The following is a 22,923-nucleotide window of genomic DNA, read 5'->3' as shown; positions in this document are numbered from 1 at the left end:
GTCCTGTTTTTGTTTTTATTACACTTTTAACTTAAATTAAAGTGTTACAATAAGTGTTCATGAATAAACTACCTTATGAAGGAGGTCCCCACACCGGGTCTTGAACTGGAGTCTCCCAGATCATAGACGACTGCACTGACTACTGAGCTAAAAGTTCACTTATCACCTCATTGCAGTCAGACCTCTACTTATTTATACATCCATAACACAGAGACAGCACATTGTGTAATGTGTAGGGAGGAACTTCAAAGGCAATTATTGCTTTGCAATTTGAAAAATATTTGTATGAAACAAATTTTCGTATAAAACCCACTATTTGTGCCTTGCCGAATAATGTATTTGTATTCGGGCACACCCCTACTCTCCATGGTGCTACATCCACACATTTTTCTATCATTATTTCTTACATGTGGAGTTATGTAGCTTGGTATCCATAAAATACCATATATATCCCTCCCCATTCTTAATCCTGCCTATAAAGCTATGATTGGATGATTGTTTCTCCAACCAGGGGAAACAGCTGTCAACACTCACAACACCACACCTGTTTGAATTACTGAACATATGAGAGGTGTGGAAGGCAGTTCAGAGGTCTGGAACCAGACTAATGATGCACTCACACCAGATTTCACTCCCTCTTCATCTCATAGAAGAACTCACTATTCCTAATGTCTCCTGGGCGTGAAATGACCCCGCCAGCAGCAGAGAAAAAAGGACACTGCTTGGCTGTAGTGAGTGCAAGAACAATGATGGTAGAGGTCAATGACAAAGTGTTTGATAAGAAGCTGAGTGGAATTCTCTTATTGGCTTGATAAACATGCTAGTTCCCTTAGTTTGTGTTTGCAATCCTATCCATGCTATTTCCTGTCCCACCCTTTCTTCACCACACCACACAAGTAAATATTGCCTGTAAAAATCTGGTGTGATCGCATCTTTCAAGTCAAGATGATTTGTCACCATCCATGAAGGACTCAAAAGAACAAAACATGCTTTTGACCCTGGAAAAATGTCACCCCAGCTTATGAAAAGGGAGAGAGATATTTAAAATGTTATTTTGGTTGAAATCATTCCACTTCAAAGACTGTGCTCCTCTGCAATCCACTGATTCCTCCCCCATCATTTCTGTTTGCAGCCAGACTTCTGTCTTATTGTGTGTGCATGTGTGGAAGCCTGTTTGTTGCCGGTGTGTGACTCTGTGTGTGTGTGTGTGTGTGTGTGTGTGTGTGTGTGTGTGTATGCCGAGTGTCACTGAGGACTCCAGAGACACCAAAACCCTTTCAAAGGCCCAGAGTGCTGCTGTTCAAAGGTCTCCATTACCTCCCTCTCTCCCTGTTTCCATCACATGATGTTTTTCATCTTCCAGCCTTTTCTTATTCGCTCTCTCTCCTGGGGTCTCCGTGCCCTTTCCCCTCCGTCTCTTGCCCATCAACAACACCGAGACCAAACAACAGCCGCCTCTGTCTCCCACCGGCTTGAACTTCAAGCACATCATGGCTCTGACAGGCCACAGTGAGCAAGCAGCTAATGCTGCTGCTGCTAGGCACGGGAAGGAGCTGATTACATGGAGTAGGATTACTCTTATCTCACTGCAAACAAATGCTGAAGGTTAGTCTTTACACTGCTCCAACTCCAATGTGATGAAATCCATTAACGCTCCTGTTGATTGTTTCTTTTCATTTTTCTTTTAAGTGTAAGTTATACAAATTTCCGAGATTCATTCATTTATCCTTTTTTGTACATAAACATTTAAGGAGATTTGAAACATACAATGTCAGTTTACTCATCATGAGGAGTGTCCAATCAATCAATCAGACTTTATTTGCATAGCATCTTTCATATACAGGTTAGTGCAATTCAAAGTGTTTTACAGATGACTGGCAAACTGATTAGACAGAACACATGTAGACAGTAAAACAATTTGAGACTCATGCACATGATAAATTTAAAAAAATGATGAAAATGTGATAATAAAACCAATATAAATATATAAAAAAGATAAGAACTAGATAAAATAGATTAGAGGGATTACAACATTTTAATACATAAATACAATAAATTGTTAATAAAATAAATAATATCCATAAAGCATTCTAATCAAAAGCCAAGAGGTAGGTTATAAATGTAAAGATATCAACACTCTGAGCTACTCTCAGATCCTCAGGCAGGCTCGGAATCTAAAAACTAAAAAAAGTATTTGTGTATTTGGAATAACTAAAAGACTCAAGGCCTACTGGCTCATACATTACAGCATGTCAGAGGAGTAGGCTGGTGTAAGACATGATGTGCTTAAAATCAATACAGAAACTGACAGGCGGGTAAGGACTGTAAAACAGATGTAAATTGTTCTCTTTCTTCATTTTTCTCATGAAGTTCTCAAAAATCAGGTTGTGAACCAGTGATCTAAATGACATCAGAGGGTCATCTGCATTCGTCAAATCACTGACACTCCCTGTACAAGCTGTACTTCCACCAACTACACACCTGACAGCAGGGTAGACTCTGTCATATTTTGGATTTTTTTTTTTTTTTTTTTTTTTTTTGATAAGCATCACCTGTTTGCTTTTCGTTCTTGTCACCACTCTGTCCACTAATTCCAACTTTACATGTTGTTTTACTGTCTGGATCTTACTAACATGAACCTTGATGGCCTTGCCAGTAAATGGACTGCATTAGTTTCAGAGTTTCCTTTTACTGGTTATTAAATAACTATTCGTAAATTCATTCAACTTTAGGTCCACTCCACATTTTTCCATCTGATCATGTGCCACCCCTTATCTGCAATGGCTCTATGTCCCTCCAGGGAGACCAGCCCCCCATTTTGAGATACATGGTGCTAATGCAACAGTGCAACATTAATTATTTGCTTCAGATGGTGCACTGAACCCACAAAAGTCACATACTGAGCCAAATGTTCTTCACCAATACCTTTGCGTCTCATATAACACCACTACCACCATAGACTGTAGGCCCCTCTTTTTACAGCTCTGCTGCTGTTTCACAGGTGTTTCCACCCAGAGAATGAAACAATTTAGAGGAAGTCTTGTATTTTTTCTTGTATATTTTTAGGGGCACACAATATCAGCTAGTGAAAGCTTGGAGATAATCCTATTTTGTTATCAGCTGCTGCCTACTTCCTCCAACACACACACACACACACACACACACACACACACACACACACACTGTCCTAGGTCACTAGGACATTAACTCACATTCATTTCCTAACCACAGCACAACCACTACTTGCCTAAGCCTAACCTTAACCTTAACCACTCACCCAAAAATCCAATTTTTCCTAATTAGGGACATGTACGGCTTTTGTCCCCAATTGGACAAGCTGTCCCCAGTTAACTGGTTTTAAGCCTGAAATTTGTCCCCAAAAGTAGCCTATGTAAGACCCCCCCCACACACACACATGTGTGTGAATGACCTGCCAGATAAGGGTCATTTACTTCACAGTCCAGCTGTGTGCGTGGGACAATCCCTCCAGTCAATAACAGATCAGAAGGAGCCTCTGCACAAACTTCACAGCCCAACTCAGATTCCCTCTATCATTTCTTCCTCCTTTCCTTTTCTCCCTCCTACGCTCTCTTTGTCTCCTCTTGCCTTTTTTCTCTTCCTTTACCTCCCCCTTCTTCCCCTTCTCCTCTCCCTCCTGCAGCCAAAAATGTGTTTATCTCTGACTGACTTCAAAAAAGCTCAGGCTGGAATCACAGCGGCAGTGACGACGAGAATCTGTCAAATTCTGGTATGACATGCTATTTTACCCTACTTGAAAGAGACACTGTTTATGAGGTTGGTGAGGCAGGGAGATAGTGAGTGGTTGAGTGAAGAAGAAGGGAGGAGGGGAGTTTAGGAGGTAGAGGACGAAGAGAGAAAAAAAAAAAACATGGTGAAAAAAGGTTTCCTCAATCAACATGTTTTTCAGAGTGATTTGGAAACTAGGACAGAGCAGGAATCATCCCAAAGTGCCCTAAACAGCAACCCACCCACTCAGGCAGCTGCCCACCCATCACCCTGAGGCTTCTGGTTCCAACCAGAGGGACACAACAAACCAACAGCAGTCCTGTTAGGGACTAAAACGAAGGGAGGGAAGTGGTGCTGGATTCAGAACTCCAGGGATTATGGAGGAAAGAAAAATCTCCCATTTAAAAAAAAGTTTGGGGCTAAAAAGTCACATCCAAACATATTCTAAGTACAGACAGTTAATAAGTACAGAGTTAATAACTTGAATAACTTGAACAATGTTTGAATTATTGAGCTCCATACAAAAGCTCAAGCGTTTAAACACTTATTTTCTTCTTCAAGATAATTGCAAGATATTAACTTGTGTGATAAAAATCTTTTTAGACTTTTGAGGCTCCATATTGCTATTAAACTACTAAAACTACTAAAAAGAAATCATTTTTATGGACAATAGGGGCTTTGTACTAAAGCTCAACAATTAAAACCTTTAATCTGAAACACACAACAGTTTGTGGTTGTGTGGTAGAACAGTTTCATAATGAACAACAGTGAATCTATCTGATTTAAGGCAACCATGTCTGTTTTTTTTCTTTTTGTATTAAACATTGATTATTCATTTAAAATGATATCTTTATGCCATGAAGCAAAGAAGCACACTATCAAAACACAACAAGCCAACACCCCCAAACCCGCAGCTTACTGCAACTCAGCGAAAAATACATTCACATAAATTTGACTGTGATGTGTGTCACAGCTCGCAACATCCATGTTTGGATGTCATGAGTTCATGTCGCTAATCTCTGCCTCCTCACACTATACAGAAACATTTCTATGTGAAAACTTTACACTTCAGGAATTATTTGATGCTGAAACTTTAGCAGTGTTTTTTTTTTTTTTTCTGGTGGCGTTGACAGAATCAAGGCAAGCTTATTACAAATGTGGTATTGTGTTAAATGATTTATATACCAGTGGAAATTCAAAGGACACACACACACACACACACACACACACACACATACACACACACGCAGGGAACATACATAAGTTAATCAACACCACACAAATAGAGATCAGAGGCATGTTGAATATGCAGTGATGTTTCTGTTTCATCTGTCACCCGCTGCTTTCAACTTGCTCTATCAGTGTAAATAATCTGGCAGAACTTCAAAAAAGGACAGAACTTTGATTCAGCTTTTCTTGTCTTTAGTGTACTCTTCCTTTATTTGATCACAAATCAGACTAAAGGGAAATTCCAGTATTTTTCAACCTGGGTTCTATTTCCCCATCATTTTGGGTCTAAGTGACTAATGGGGACAAGAATTTTGAAATTGGTCCAGGATTGAGCTAGAGTGCTTCAGCCGGCAGCCATGAAATGGGCTGCAATGTAATCCTTGGGGGCAATTGCGCCCGTCAAAGTACATCCACTAAAAGTGCTTGTTTTTGCCACTTACAGGCTCAGATTGTTACTATAAGGCATAGCAAGGCAAGTTCATTTATATAGCACATTTCAGCAAATAGGCAATTCAAAGTGCTTTACATAAATCATCGAGACAAAGTGCAAAATAAACACACCATAAAAGGACATTTAAATACAACTAAGAACAGTCATTTAAAAGCTGAGAGAATAGAAAACAAAAACAAGCTAAAATAGAATAAGACAGGTATAAAATACAAGACTAACAGTTACAGTGCAGAGTAAGAAATTAATAATTATTTGATTTAATAAAAGGCAGCAGCAAATACACAAGTCTTCAGCTTTGATCTAAAAGAACCGAGCATTGCAGCAGACCTGCAGTTTTCTGGAAGTTTGTTCCAGATATGCGGAGAATAAAAGCTGAACACTGCCTCTCCATGTTTAGTTTTGACTCTGGGGATAGAAAAACCTGTCCCACATGACCTGAGAGGTCTTGATAGTTCATAACATAGCAGCAGATCAGAAATGTATTTTGGCCCTAAACCATTCATTCATTAACTTAATAAACCAACAGCAGTATTTTGAAATCAATGCTTTGACAGACAGGAAGCCAGTATAAAGATCTGAGCAATGGAGTGATGTGAACCACTCTCTTGGTCTCAGGGAGACCTTGAGAAGAATTGTTCTGAATCAGCTGCAGCTGTCTGATCGTTCTTCCTTGGCTCCAAAGACAATGACTTCAGGTCTGTCTTTGTTTAATTGAAGAAAATTCTGGCAAATCATTTCCAATCGTTTATTTGTTCAATGCACTTACTCAGTGCTTGTATTGGATCATAATCCCCTGGTGATATGGTTATGTAAATTTATGTGTCATCTGCATAATTTAAGTAACAATTTTTGTTGTTTTCCATAATCTGAGCCGATGGAAGCATGTAGATGCTGAACAGAAAAGGCCCCCGAATGGAGCCTTGGGGAACACCGCATGTCCGCTCAGATGTGTAATGACCTATAGACACAAAGTAGTCCCTGTCCTTTAAGTAGGATTCAAACCAATTTAGTACTGTGCCAGAAAGTCCCACCCAGTTTTCCAGTCTGTCTAGTAATATGTTGTGCTCGACCGTGTCGAATGCAGCACAAAGCACCTTTTAAATCTGTTAACAAGAGCAGTCTCAGTGCTGTGGTGTGGTCGAAATCCTGACTGGAAGACATCAAAACAGTTGCTTAGTGCCAAGAAGTTGTTCAGCTGTTGAAAAAGTCCAGGGTGAAAAGGCAGATAAAGATTTTGCCTTCAACCCTTAATTCTCAGCAGAGACTGAAAGAAATTCCCTAGAGATACGGTGAATTAATTAAAAATAACTGTTAGGGTGACAAATATGGGATGATTGTGATGCATGTGGCTGTATATACAAATACCAACACTGAACTTTATACAATATCTCTTCAGCCTAGCAAACTGGGAGAACCACATTTGCAAATGTGTACTCTGGATATTGCAATAAAACTCTGAAACACAACTTGCTCTCTGTGAATTCATCTTTAAATTTCCACAACAATTCTGACGACAAGGGTGGGATGTTAACATGTGAACCAGTGACGGCTCATTGCTGTGGACAAAAACCAAAAACCGTGCACAGCAGAGGTTGGGGACCCTGACAAGCTCCAAACCTCCCCTCCAAGCGACTGCATCTTAACCAAAGTCCTGTTGGGTGAGAAGGGGCAACCGAGGTGTTGAGTCCAGCACTGGGTCACTGAAGACATCTCGTAGCAGTGAATTCACTCAGAGGAATTGTCCGGTAAGAGAAAAAAACTGTTCTGGGACTTTGATACAATTGTGATAGCAAACAATTATTGTTGAAAAGTACAGACAGAGTAATGCTGTTTGGCCTTTGCATACCGTTCAGAGTCTAATCTAACCTATGTTTACATTTGAGAGCAGTGAAACATCTTGAATACTGTGTTGTTTTAGCCTGATAAATTTGTGCAGCTGATACACACTCTTTAGGTGTTCTGAGTTAAATTTTGATTCATATTATTCAAAAGGCACCATTCAAAATTGTTATTTCTTTTTTCACAGTCAATTAATTTATTGTGGCTGTTGCAGGTGACAGTGGACCATAGTGTTACAGTTTGTTCTGAAACAAATAGAAGTGTGAACCAGTGTGTGGGGTCTGTGGGAGAGAGGAAAAAAGGAGAAGGAAAAGGCAGGATGGCTTGGGTCTGTTTGTATAGTGCATTTCAGCAGCGAGGCAACTCAAAGTGCTTATCATAAAACATTAAAAGCATTAAGATGAAGTTTGAAAGAAGCACATTACAAAAGGATGGTCTTGGTCTTGACCTGCTCTATATGAAAGGAGTCATGAGATTGCTTTTATTGTGATTTGGCACTGTATGGATGGAGCTGACTTGACTTGATATTGAAATAATTAAACGTTAGGTTACTGAATAACCAGTCAGTGTTTCTTCTATTGTTCCCCATCTCATGTTTCACTGTTAGAGATTCTTTCCGTCAGAGAAATAATAAAGAACTGGCAGCAGGGTTGCCATTAATTTACTGTAAAATTGATGGTGTTTTGCTGTTGCTGTTATTAGCAGTTTGTTGCTGTTTTATAAAGACATCATAGAGCTGTTGTTTCCTAACTTTACAGTAAAATAGTGCAACAGATTGCAGTTTATTGCTGTTCATTTGCACCTTTTAAATCTGTGCCATTTCATTAACACAAGTTGGCAGTGATGTTGCAGTGATGCTTCATTTAGAGATGGCAGGATTATACTATTGACATTTTGATGTAAAGTAACAGCAATTTGTAACAGTAAGGCTGGGAACGTCATTTTCAGTCTGAATTTTGTGTTTTCACAAAATGTGTCTAATTATGTGGTGAATAAATAAAATATCATATCCTGTGATTCTTAACCAAAAAGAAAAGACCAGGTAGCAGATTGCCATAAATTGAACAGCAAAATTGGAAACAAGGAAAGGAATGGGGTCTGCATAAAAGTGACGACTTATTGATAATTATAGAGTAATTACAATCAGACTACAGAGACATTGGTACCAAAAATAGTAAATGGGAAAAAGAACCAAATGATGAAATTGAATTGATGAAAAAAACAGTCCCACCCATAGTTCAACATATGCTGAAGATATATTGTGAACAAAGCTGTAGTCAATTTGAGGTCTGGGTAAGAGAATTTGGCTTCCCCCTCGGAAGAGAGTTTCAGCTCAAGACAGCTAGAACAATTGAAAAAGAATATGGAGAAAAAGGAAGAGGAAGATAAAAAGAAAGCAGAAGAGATGTCAAATAAAGAAAGAAGTTCACTCCATTTACTGGAGATTGGAAAGTGTTTATTCTGTGGCAGGAAGAAGTAAATGAAAGTGAGATGAAAAAAATAGAAGCAGCAAAACAAAAAACAATAGCAATAGTAGCAGCAGAAGGTCAGGGAGGGGCTTCTAACAAGTCTGTGCAGTGTCTTAGAACAGATAAACAGAATCCTGACTTAGCTTGTCTTCAGCCGCAAAACAACCCTCAAGAAGAAGAAGGCCGTAATCCTCCACTGTACCCTGGTCCCACTGCCACCAACAAGAATAATGGGGCCAAAGAAAGGCACCAGAAGGCCGCTTCCACCCCCTTCAGCACCTCCACCACAGGTCAGCCCAGGGCAAGGACCACCATATATGCACACTAGAAGCAAGATATGAGCTGTTCCTTATCCCACAGATCCTGAGGGAGACAAGGAACAGGAGATGCGCGGTATCTTCCCCATGGTAGAATACGTTCTCCATCCTGATGAAAGAGACACCAATAATATGATCCTCTGAACACAGAGTGTGTTCAAACCATGGACACACAGACACGGTACAAGTAGGTGAAGAACTGCCAAATCCACTAGAAGATGCAAACAGCGGTCTCGTAACACCTGCAAACAACCAAGATGACACCATTGGAAACGCATCTGAATTCCTACTTCATCCGAGGACTGCCTCCGGAGAGTAAAGAGGCATTGTAGTATGGTACATAAAGCAGATAAACTCATACTATACTACACACATTTATTAGGAGCACATTTGAACTAGAGGGGTTCAGCAAAGATAGAGAAAGTGACAGATTGAGTACAAGGTGGTTTTACTGTAAAGAGGACATATGTGTAGCAGGAGTGGAAGTACCAGAAAACCTAAAACACTGGCTTTTCAAAATGCATGACTCAGCTCCACATATGTCTTTAGAAAAAGGATCAGTCACAAACTGAAAGGACTTAGGTCTGTGGGTTACAACCAGAAGGCCTGTGCAGAAAAACAACCATGGTTCAATTAACAGCTGACTCCACAGAGCTGACAGATATTCCTACAACTCTCTGGGCTAAAAGTAAATACAATGTTGTCTGATTAAGCATGTACAACAAATTGAAATTGTACTGTGTAAAGATCAATAGATTATTCCAGGGGTATCGTGAAAGTCTGACAATACTCTCTGCAGCATTGAAAGAAACCTGGCAAGGTTAAGTCTGCTAGGGGGGGAGCGCTCTTTTCATTTGATTTATTGATTGGGACAGTGTGCAGTTTTAAAAATTAAAGATGCACTGCACCGGTGTTAGCTCGAAGCTAATTTGGACTTTTACAGGCTTAAAATAGCTCTACAAAATACACTAACATTAGGGCTACCAGACATGATTAAACCATTCACATAGACTGTTAATGAGAAAAATGGCTGCATGTCCTCTGTGCTACTACAAGAGCATGGAGACAGATTAAGTCCGGTTGCATAATTCTCATCAAAATTAGACTTGGTGGCTGCAGGGCTTCCAATCGGCCTAAGAGCAGAAGCAGCTGCAGAAAAAGCCATTATGGCTTCCAGAGATTTGGTAGGTTATCAAAATTTGACACTACTGGTACCACATTCTGTGTCACTTATTCTGTTGGAGCAAAAGACTGCTCACCTTTCTGCAGCTAGATGACTGATATATCATGCAGTGTTGTGGGAAGTGCTTAACATTACTGTTAAATAATGTACTGTGCCTAGCCCTGCAACTCCTCAGTCTGCAGCCCCAAAACCAGACCTTATGGACACACCACTGGTTAATGCAGAGTTGGAGCTGTTCACAGACAGATCAGCATCCATAGATCAAAACACTGGGGTAAAAACAGCAGATTATGCTGTAGTAACACAACACGAGACACTGAAAGCAAAACCACTCCCCACACACTTCTCTGCACAAGCAGCAGAATTGAAAGCATTAATAGAAACATGCAAATTGGCAAAAGGGAAAACAGCCACTATCTATACAGATAGTAGGTTTTGGGGTGTTCCATGATTTTGGGACATTGTGGAAAAATTTGCTGGATGCTGTACTGTTACTTGGACAGCTTGCAGTATGCAAATGCGAGGTGTACACAAATAACACAGACTCTGTCTCAACAGCAAACAGCAAAGCGCGCAGCGTAAACTACTTCCTGTTTACAGGTGCTGAGAACAGACACGACTACACCTGGAACACCAACAGCTGATTTCAAAGGTTTACAGAACAGAGCAACACCAGATGAGAACAACAGTGGAAAAAGGAAGAAGCAAAAACCAGGATGGTATTTGATACGCCCAAATGATCTCTTCCTCTTCTATATTGACACATGTGTCAAAAGGGGGGAACACTGACCGGCACAAGAGACTTTTCAAATTACTCAATTTCTTTTTTTTTTCCTGAAAGATGTCAGATCTGTGCAAAACAGTAGTGCTGTGGCAAAGGAGTTGATAAGAGAATAATCCCAGATTTGGAATTTCAAGAAAAATCAGTAGTGATAATTGCATACATTTTGTAAGCAAAGCAATTATTTTACTATTTGAATATTTGGGAATTGACCTAAAACAACACTGTTCCTACCACCAACACAGTGGAAGAGCAGTAGAGAAAACAGCACTGTCAAAAAAGAAAAGAAAACAAACTGACCAAATGTTGAAGCAGCCCTTCCTCATGAGAGGCCAGGCGACATGCACAACCTTGAGCCTGGAAATTGGGTGGTGATAAAGGACTTCAAGAGAAAACATTGGAATCAGGCCAGCTGGCAAGGGCCGTACCAGGTTCTCCTCACCACTGTCTCAGCAGTATAGGTCGCAGAGAGAGCCACGTGGGTGCACGTCAGCATTACAAACGGGTAAAGTTGCCGGCACTCAAGTCAGAGGCCCAAAGAGAGAAGAGGCAAGTCCCACACTGCTCACAGATGAGGAAGAGAAGTGATCAAAGAAGAGGGCTGCTCTCTGAGGTTTAAAAACCTAACGAGAGCCAACAGCTGCCACATATTAGAGAGAAGAGGATCACACTCATTGTGGTTTCAAAACCTGCAGAGTCAATGGAGGCCACATGTCAGAGAAATGACAACTTCTCACCTGCCATTCACAACCACAGCAGTTGAGATAACCTCACTTGGTGAAGACCCTGACAGAGTGAGGTCCCCATATCCTTTACATGCACTGAGGAGAGTTTAGGGGAGTTTAGTTGAGAGAAAATGTGGGGTAAGTTTGGTCCGAGCAGTGACTAGCTCTTTCATGTGGTCAGTGAACTCCAAGGGGGGGGGGGGTAACTTGAGAGGAGGATGACCTGGATGGGGCCTCGGGTGGTGAAGGAAGTGGATCCTCAGAGACAGTTGTTGGTGAGGGGGGGGGTGGACTCCTCCTCTCAGCTCGGATGTCTTCCATTATCAAAGCTTTCCTCAGATGGTGGCCAAGGTGGCTCTCCCTCAAGGTTTCTGCTGCACTTGAGTTATGTCTTCTTCCTGTTTTGATTCCTCTTGTCTCTTGTCCTTGGATGGGTGATGCAGGATGTAAAACAGGTTAAAGGTGAACAATTTTACTCCTGGCTTGATAAGACAAATTCCATCTGCCTTAAAAAAAATGTCTGCAGCCTCAGAAAAAGTTGAAATTGTCAATAAAGTGTTTTGAATAGACAGTTCATGTGGTTCAGGACCACATGTTCAGTGCCAACAATCTGCTGAATCTCTCAGCTCCTCTTCTGACTGGTGGTAGAGGGCCACTGATACACACCTCACCATTTAAAGAGCTGACTGTGATCAACAGATCGATAAAGTCTCGTTTCAGTTCTTCAGACTGTTGTTTCACAACATTATTGGTCCCTCTGTGCACTGTGATATTTTTCAGTTGGATGTGCAGCCACGATAGGCAGGGTTCTCTCAGTCATGTCAGAGAACATATCCTTGGGAAACAGAGTATTTTGGTGTTTTTACTGCACATGCTTCTTACATCTTTTAAAGCAAAGTCACCCAGAGTTTGAAGCCCAGCTTTCTCTGTGGCCTTTTACTTTCTCATTTACTCTCAGTCCTTACCCTGCTGTGTGAAGATGAGAGGTTATTCAGCTTTCCCTTTTGCAGCTTTCCACGGCTGTCCTACTAAGAACAGGGGTTGAAAAGGCGCTCTGCCTGGATGATAATGCAGGCCAGCCAGTCGCATCACAAATCACAAATCTCAGGGCGCTGGGCTGTGCCTGTTACTCATCCTCCCATTTCCCATCATTTACATTGTAAGGTCATTATGAAGGGATCTTCTAATGGTCAGCATGAACAGGAGGAATGATTACAGCAAGAAAACCTGTTTCAATGTTCATTTGGGCTCCTGACTGTTGTTTTAAGACAGACTTGAAAAATTTTGAACCCGTCCTTTAAAGAACAACATTTCCATCCTTTGGTTTCACTGCATGTGAGTAAAAGGTTTTGGTTTTTCTGTTGTTTTTCTGTTTGTCTGTTTTGACACACACAAACATGACAGAACAAAGGTCTGATTCTGTGCCACAAAATCTAACTGAAAAATATAGTACAGTGGAGGAGGGTGGGTTTAAAGTCGTCTCATGAGTTGTAAAAACATAACTTCAACTGAGTGAACTCAACAAGCGATAACAACAACGTATATATTTATGTCAATGACAAAAGATGAGTTGGTACTACTAAATTCCTGCATGATGTTTTACAGTGTATGTTTCAATGTACTTGCCATGTTTTAAACTTTACCCACTTTACCCTCACTTTGTTTTAAAAAGTGCTGTACTTGTACTTGTTTTTTTGTTTTTTTGTTCTTTTTCAACCAAGAAATCTATTTACAGTGTTTTTGTGTTGTCCAGTGTTTCTCTCCTGGATCCACAGGTGGAGCTGTGGCTCACAGTCACACCGGCCAGAAGTGTCTGAGCAGCTGAATGAGTGCTAACAAATACAATAATTCCCTAAATTTCTGTGTAATATGGCTCTAATGTGCAATGTCTTGCAACAATGCCCTCTGGAAGACATTATTATTGTTGTGATTAAAAAATGCTCAAACAAAGTGTCTACTGCATATGCTAAAGAGGAAACAGGATGCCCCCAGGTAACCAGTGTAGCTGTGGCGTAAATAAAGCTGTAAATAGAGTTGTGTTTTAATCGTCCCTATTGGAAGAGTGGGGGCAGAACATATGCAACACTGATCTGACCATCTGTTGGACCTACAACTGCTACACACACACACACACACACACACACACACACACACACACACACAGAGGGGGAGAGAGTGGTTGCGCTCCCAAGATATCATAGGTGCAACAGATTGTGTGTGTGTGTGTTCAGGTGTGGTCAGACTCCATGCTAATTCGCTAATTGTACCATATTGTTAGATGGGAAATGAGTGCAGCCTAACATACTGACCCCTAAGGGCTTTCAGTCTGTGACACACACACACACACACACACACACACACACTAAACAGGAGATGTGCCATCACACAACAGTGTTAATTGTGTTTTGGTGGATTGATAATGTAATGATCATTACCTGCTGCGTGATTATATCCACTGAGACATACAGTATGGACATGATTATGGAATAGTTATGGATATGAAAAATAGTCACCTTGTGAGCCATCAGCTGCTTTGGAGTGAACCAATGACATCATAGACTCAATACCACAGTATGTGTCTTCAACAGCTCACTAATTAAGAAGTGATCTATTATTACTTACTCATTACTCCCCTAAAGTTGAATGATAGGACCTTACTTTATACTCAATAAAGAAAGTAAGACATTAGCCCTGCCTGAAAAAATCTGAATTGAGGCTGTGGCAGTGCAGTGTGGGTGCCAATGAAGAGGGCCGCTGCAAAAAAAACATTCAATGAATCAGCTATGCGCTTATTACTGGGCAGCACATTCAGTGCTATATCTATGCAGGTGACCACTCCTCTAATGGACAATTTTGCCTCTTTCTGGAGCCTGATTTCCGTGCAGCTGGCGTGTGCACAGTTTGACGGACTGGCGTGTTCGCCGTGTTTCCTTGCGATCTGGTCTCCCAGCAGTGGTAAGGTATGTATTTTTACAGCATATGTTATTGGTGTTATATCTGCTTCTGCTCTCTTGCATTGCGTGGTCTGCTCGCTTAATTTTATTTCGTTAGCTTTAAGCTACTTTTATTTGGCCTCCAGCTAAATGTAACTTTTTCTTTTGGGTCTCTGATCTGCTGTCATTAGTGATTCAGCTGCGGTTTTGTGGCTTTCATCCTCCCGCTGCTGTGCCTTCGCCCTCTGGTATGTATACGAGAGTTTGCATTACTTTTAATTCAAGCGTAGTCCCCACTTGGTAATTTTAGTGTCTCGTGCACTTTGCAGGTATTTTTGAAGCCAGGCTGTGCACTACGGTGGGTGGCCCAGACCCCACTCCCTGAGCAACATCAGCTGTTTTTTTTTTTTTGTTTGTTTTTTTTACATCTCTACATCTGCTGGTTCTGTCTCAGCTGTTTTCTTTCTACTGTATATGGACAGATTTTACTTTTATTGTTTTTTTTGTTTGTTTTTCTGTGTTTTGTTTTGCATTGTAGTTTGCATTTGCATTTGCAGTTCAGTCAGGAGTGAACTTAAGCAGCCCATGTAGGACACTAAGCAGTGCAAGTTTTTCAGTTTTCTTTTTTTCCTCCTTTTTTAAGTTTATTTGAAGTGGTGGTGGACCAGTTCATGTGGTCCTATTTATTGTTTAGTTACATTAGGTTCCTTCTCAGTTAATTGGTAGTTTAGTTACTTTACTTTACTTACTTTGAGTTATTTATTTTGTATTTGTGCCTCCCGCATTTCATTGTTTTGTATTATTGTTATTATTGTTGTTGTTGTTGTTGTTGTTGTTTTGTTTATTTTCTTTTTCTTTTTTTTTGGTTATAGTGGTAGCTGTTCCTGATTTTGCTGCCTTCCTTTTGGTCAGCTGGGTGTGTGTGTGGTGTGAGTGGTTTTCTGTGTTTTTAGTTCAGATGACCAATGGCAGGGCAGTTGTGTAAATAGTGTGGGTTGAACTAGTACTGACAAATGTATTATATTGTTAACTAAGATTTGTGTATATTCTTGGAATCATGTCTCAGTCGGGTATTTTATAAGGTATAGTTATAAGGTTATAGTTTAATAGTTGACACTATTAATAAAATAACTTCCCCTGCTCTTGCCACACATGCACTCCAGAATGACACAGAAGGATTTTCTGATCATACACTCTGACACCGTTAGAAACAGGACTATAGCGGAGGCTAAATACACGTACATGCTGTTTATCCATCTCTTAAATTCTGAAATAGCGTAACACAGCCTCCTCTGAGTGTTAACACAGGCTTTCCATCACTTTACTGCAGTTAGCTCAGACTAGCTTCTTACTGTAGTTTCTGTTGCAGCTTCTAGGAGTACTTGTTTTGTTTTCCGTGTGAACATTGTATCCTCGTATGAAGCCTGGAGACAGCTGTTACTGTTAACATAGAGTGACCAACAAACCACTGCCCCCTTTGTGCTGAAGCTAGCAGGCAGACTGGAGCCGCTTTCATGAGACAGACAAATGAATCAGAGTTCAGAGGATCATATATGACATTAACTGACATGTGCGGCATCAAATAACAATCTGCCTGACAGAAGACCAGAAAGTAAGAAGCTAGCAAACACTCCTCAGTGGAGCTAGTTTTTTATTTTTTATTTTTAAATTGACATTAGTGTTTTTTTATCCATCCAGTTAAGCTTGCTGCTGCTTTACAGTAGCCTACAGTAATGTGGCTTGATAGTGTGAATAGTTTAACTGCTCATGTATCCTCACAGTGTGTTGTTAATCCATAGTTACTATAATTGACGCTATGTAAGTAGAAGTACTGCTTTATGCTCTATCAGATTTTTTCAGAGCATGAATCAAAGAATTAGGAGACAGGAAGAACTGCAGGATGTGTTGATGTTGAAAGAAAAACATGTTGAAAGTAAAGACCTGAAAAGTTTAAGGAGGAAAGAGAAACACATACAGACTAGTAAAGTCTAACTTGCACCTGTATCTGTGACAGATAGAGGTACTAACATGACACAACTACATTAATATGATGTTTTCTTAAGCTGTTAAAGAGTTGTTGACCTCAGTAACTGTTGTAAAACTGACAGTTTCAGTTAGCCTATTAGGAAACATAAAATGCAGATTTTTCATCTTGATCGCGATTTGTCTTTAAGACAAAGATTAAACATATTCATTCCCCATCAAGTCAGTTTTGTTATTCTGTTATATTCCAAACATTGATCTAAAATAGGGACCATATAGAGTCTATATGGCCCTTATTTATCTAAATTACATACAGTGTTTTCAATGACATTGTTTAGTAGAGTTTACCCAAGCTTTTATTTACCACTACAGCCCTGGTCACAAATCACAGTTTCATGATGTGACAAGGTCTGGTTAGGTTTAGGCACGAAATCGCTTGGCCAGGTTTAGAATTTCTTGGAAAGATCATGTTTTGGGTTAAAATGATCACTTTGTTATAGTAGAGAAACATGTGGTGTGGGTTAGAATTATTACTTTCTTAAGAGCAGGAGACCTTTGTCATCATTAGTACAGCAGCAACTATGTGGTTATGATTAGGGGATGATATTTGGCTTGGTTAAAAAAAAGAAAAACAAAGCTGACTCGTGATTACACCAACAGCCATGCCAGCAGCTCAGTGACGCTGTAGCTTTGTGCTACAACATGCTCACAATGATAATACAAACATCAGCATGTTAGTATTATCATTACCAATGTTTACCATGCTCACCATGTTAGTTGTTAGTTAAACTTGTTAACATGCTAACATTTGCTAATTAGCACTAGACAGCCGAGGCTGCTGGGAGCTAGCCATTCATTTGGCACTTATTTGGTCATAAAAAATATTAGACAAATCGACATTTTGAAATTTGAATAATAATAATATTAATTATAGTATTAAATTGAATTATTCCATAAGCCTAAATGGTGACAAAACCTGCATAATTTTCCTGTTGTACATCTTCACAGAAACACCTCCTGTTATATGGCAATATCTAAAATTATAGATATAGATGAGCAGGACTAATTTTATTATCCGCCTTCCCTTTACAATAAGTCCACCTGAAAGAGGCCATGTTGAGGTGGTTTAGGGGTCAAACGTGCCTCTCAGCACCATATACCCTTGTTGGCCTTTACTCCTCCAGAGAATGGTCCATCTGAACATACATACTGTTCTTCAGCACTGTGCTGCATGACATTCTCTCTGTTACACACATTCACAACCTTCAACAACCAGTGAGCAGCTCCAGTGGGACACTGAGACATTTGGAGATGTGTTTACATCCCCACCGTACACACACAGCTACTAATGGCAATGATATAGAAGTATCCATGGGAACTAGCAGATCTGGCTTGGCCTTGGTCAGTGTTTTTCTGACTGAAAAAATCAACAGTATTTTGTAGTTTTGTCTTGTGACCTGATCATAGACCAATAAAAAGAATCAGTATAATTGCCACCTTGTGTTTTGGGTCGTTAGTGAGGTGAACTGTCAGTGGGCAGTTGCTTTTCTTGATATCGTCTTCCATGTTTGTTTTTAAAATTCCACTGTGTGGCCTCAAACATCTTCAGTTGGAGTTATTTTCAAGACGTTTTCTGATGGCAACTTAAAGAATTTTGTGGGATATTTTAAGGTAATTCTGGATAAACTTTTTTATTGTGGTATTCAATCACATCAGTTAAAGGGGACATATGCTTTCTGTGATTTTTTGTTATTTATATACTGTCATGATGTCACATGTTAAACATGGTCAAAGTTCCAAAACTTGAATTTATTTTTGTCGTTCCACAGCCTTGGTTGCTAAGGTTGTTGCTAAGGTTTTACCATGTGTTCACGCTGACCACTCTCATATTTCAGATCGGATTCCGGCTCGAACATATACACATGTATTTGAAAAGGTGACATTTTGAGGATGAGAATGAGAACAAGTAGTAAAGAAATCTGATGACTATAGTTTGCTTCAAGGTTTGTTGAGGTAGCCTCTGGGGCCGGAGGAAGTCTCCCAAAGAGACTGGGTTCATTGGGAGGGGGGCCTTAAAGAGCTAAAATGGCCTGTTTTAACTGTATTTAACTGTAAATCACGCAAAGATATTTCAATGGAGCCCCAAAAAATAACTATAGACCTGAAAATGTACAGAACACATCCCCTTCAAGGACGTAGTCAGTCTCTCAGGCAGTGAATTGTTTTGGTAAATTCATTTTGGGAAATACACTTATTTGCTTTCTTAGCTGGGGTGAGATGTCCATGTGTTAAGTACAGAGCTAGGATATGGTTAGCCTAGCTTAGCAAAAAAGTAAAAAATACACCTACCAACACCTCTAAACCTTGTGGCTTGGGTGCTTGATGTGTTGTAGGGCATTTCCACTGCAGGAACTTTCCCAGGTGACCAAGAACCTTTTGAGGAACTCAGGAACTTAACTTGTGTTTCAACTGAAGGAACCAGGGACTAGCTGCTGTTCAATAGTTCCAGGTGCTAAAAACTAGCTAGCTGTTTCCCCCTCATTCTCAGAAAAAAAGCATATAAGTTTATCTCCCAAAATAAAGGCTGGAAAACACATGAAGCAGCATTAAGCCCATAGGGCATTAAAGCTCCAGTAACAGTGAGGATGATAATTATAATACACTGAGTATATTTGGGTTGAATCTATTGATTAGACCACTGCTGCACTGATTTATCAGTATGCGTCTAATGAAAGCTCCACTTAATGTCTGTTTGGATTAAAGACCATAACTGTCCAGTGTGTGTACGGTGTCTCTGAGGGGACATGAGGCTGAGCTGCTGCTCCACTGACCTGAGGATTAAACTCTGAAATCTGGCATCTCCTCCGCTCTGCCAGATAAGAGGAAGCAGCTGTTAGCACGGTAGCCCTCAGCCTGTCTACATTAATGTTACATCTCCAGCACCTTACACTCACCATTACTAATTAATCCAAATCATGTTCCACAGTGCCCAAGCGCTTAGGCGCCTCGCCCCCTCCCCGACGAACCCTCCTTAACAGAGAGAAAAGAGGCAGCCCCGACCCCTTCCTGAATAAAACATCCTAATAATTCAACTTAAGCATTTAGCTAATGCATTATGCATGAGAGTGAAATCAGTGCAGAGGGCAATGGAATCAGGATGTTGACAGTGTGTCTTGCATGTTTCTGTATGTGTGTGCGTGTGACCATGTGGTTGTGTCAGTGTGTGCACTGATTTATTTATCAGGAATATTTAATCAAAGTGTGTTAGGCAGCGTGGAGTCGAGGAGAAGCACTTTAAGGAAACACTAACATTACATGTCTGGGCCTGTAATGCTGTTTGCCTGTATGTTTCATTTACCTATGAAGGTGGACAACAGAGGGTTTCCTCACCAGCTCCTCAGCAGTCACAAGAAATCATGTCAGAAGAAGAGTTGACTCACTATACCTTGGAAGCATTTACATGTTATGGCCATAAGCAAAACAACTTATTTATGATTCTACAGGGAAAAGCAGCAGACATCACTGCAGCTACACGTGCAGGTGCAGTGATGTCATTAGTCAGGTGAGAGGTGGAGACAGAGCTTCATTTGAGGAGAAACTGAACTCCTGTCAGTATGTATATGACATGAGTTAACACTGTTTGTTGACTATATATATTTTTAATAGCTGATTCAAAGGTTGCATTCACTCAGTCATATCAGTATACATTTACATGTGCACAAAGATGCCACTACTGTAAAAAAACACATAAAATGAGAATTCAGTAATAATCCTTTTGACATGACAATTTATTCTGATTATCCAAAGAAAATGGGGTTTGGAACATTACTTACACTAAAAGCACAAGTAGTCATTTGATTGTTAGATCCTGGTGTGACGGTTGATTTAAATAATTAGCAAAGGTACCAACACTGTGTGAACTGTGCATACAATTAGCAGATAAAAAAACAAAAAACAAAGACTGCAGATGCCACACTCTGCTGCTGCTGATGGCCACAGGTGGTTCATTGAAAAAGAACTGGCAAACAGTTTTTTAAAAATTATTTTTGGTATTTTTGTCCTTTATGTGACAATCGACAGTGTCGACAGGAAACATGGATACGGAGAGGTGTATGACACGCAACAAAGGTCCATGGCCGGAATCTAGCTGTGGGCACTCAAGATGTGTTATTGTGATGTGCCACTATATCTGCGCTTCATAAAAATGTATGTTTGTATACAAGTCTATCAAACTGAAGGGAGCAGAACTGACCTTACAAAAATTTAAGAGAATATAATGCAATTTTTGCAATTTGCACTCATCACTGTGTGGTTCCTTCTCTCTCTTTTTTCTCTCTCTGTCTTTCTTTCCCAGCCGCTCGTTGTGGGTGGAAACAGGACCCTACAGCTTGATATTGCCTTTATAAAAGAACATTTATAGCACTTTTTTTCTACAACAGTTACATTCCTGTGCTTGTGCCTAGTGCCTGTGATAAATATGGTTACATAAATGTCCTGGGTATGATAATAATAATAATAATAATAATAATAATACTACATAATAATACATAATAGTACATAATACATTTGATTTTAAGCGCCTTTCTCGTAACCCAAGGACACACACACACATACACAATAGGTGAGTTAATAAAAAGCTTGGCTAAACAGATGTGTCTTACAACCAGCTTTAAAGACTCACCATTGTGGATTGAGGCAGGGAGAGCGTTCCAGAGCGGAGGAGCTGCAGCACTGAAGGTTCTGTCCCCCAACAGAGCAGGTCTGGTGTGAGGTGTGGAAAGCAGTCCATTGTCTAAGGGGTGTAGATGTGGAGAAGATATATTATATATAGTATATTTTTAAAGAACATTTTACTTAACAAAATATACTTTGCACTTATTCGCCTGATATTTTCATGTCTGGCTGGGGAACTTTGTTGCATCTTTCATTCCTCTCTCTCTCTCCTCATTTCTTATCATCTCCATACTGTTCTCTATGTAATAAAGACATACAATGCCCCAAAATGAGATCCATACAAGCTTTACCTGAATGTTATAGGCTGTAAATATTCCATGTGTCATGATTCCTGCTTAGGTCCCTTTTTGTCTCTGTCTCTGCCTTCAGCACTCTGCTTTAACCTTTGCCATTTCTCCACCTGTCCACCAGATGCCCCTGGACTTTCCTTCCTGTTTATGTCTGCCCTGCTCCCTACGTTATGTGCTTCATTGTCACCGTTTCCAGTTTTATTTTAAAATACTCACCATTCCTCTGGTTCCTGATACTTTACTTGCTTGCCTTTGTGTGTTTCCTGCCTGTGTGATTGTCTTCTCTGCCCTGATTAGTTTCACCTGCCCTTCATTGGTCTTCCCTCCGTAGTGTATTTAGTTTTTGTGTTCCCCTCTCTCTGTGCCAGTTTGTCTTAGTACCTCCAAGTCTAGCGTTCCAGCCTTTTTCTAGTGTGTTACTCTCCTGGTATTTTTGATCCCTGCTTTGTTTTCCCTGGACCTTGCCTATGTCTTCCCATTACTGGACTTCGTTTGGCTCACATTCAGGCTGATTCTCTGTGTAACGTACTTCTTCAAGTAAAGACTGTTTTGACCAAACAGTTCTGTTTCTGAGTGGTGCATTTGAGTCCTCTTGCCTGTTACTACACCTGTCGTTACACCACGTATATCACAATAAATGTGTAGTTTTACACATCTTTCAAACCTAACATTCCTTGGCCAAGGCATTTTAGTTGAGTTGAGTATTACTTGTTTATTTTTTCCTACCTAAGCTCAGCATATGTGTGTGTGTGTGTGTGTGTGTGTGTGTGTGTGTGTGTGTGTGTGTGTGTGTGTGTGTGTGTGTGTCTCCCTGCTGTCAACACGTAGTCACGGATTCAAACACAAATGCCATCTGGTCTTGACCGCACCTCTTGGGACAACCACCTCCTGTCCTCCCTAGCCACTCACCAATTTATTTTTCCATCAAGCCATCTATCTATCCTTCCATCCATCCATCCAGTCATCCGAATATTCCCCCCATCCCCTCTGGTCCCCCTGTCCCAGCTATATGTGGCGTGGCCATTATCAACATGTTTTTGTCAGAGCAGTCCATTTGAATGAGTCCCAGTGGAACTTTGGCATGATAAAAGGCTTCGAAAAAAAACTCCCTTGCTGCATCTGTCACCCGTTTTCTAGAATTACAGTATGTGTGTGTGACTGTGTGCATGTGAGTGTGTGTGTGTCAGGAGTGGTGAGGAGGAAACAGAGAGTCTAATTTGTTGGAATACAGCCAAGACACA

General features: G+C 40.3%; 1 pseudogene; it reads left to right on the top strand.

The window, feature by feature from the left end:
• Window positions 1-22,923, top strand: part of LOC122990949 — a 54,888-nt pseudogene that overhangs the window by 23,705 nt on the left and 8,260 nt on the right.

Source organism: Thunnus albacares, chromosome 10 (assembly GCF_914725855.1).
Source record: "Thunnus albacares chromosome 10, fThuAlb1.1, whole genome shotgun sequence".
Taxonomy (NCBI): Eukaryota; Metazoa; Chordata; class Actinopteri; order Scombriformes; family Scombridae; genus Thunnus; species Thunnus albacares.
The sequence above is the reverse complement of the archived record's forward strand: the minus strand, read 5'-3'. Positions and strand labels throughout refer to the sequence as shown.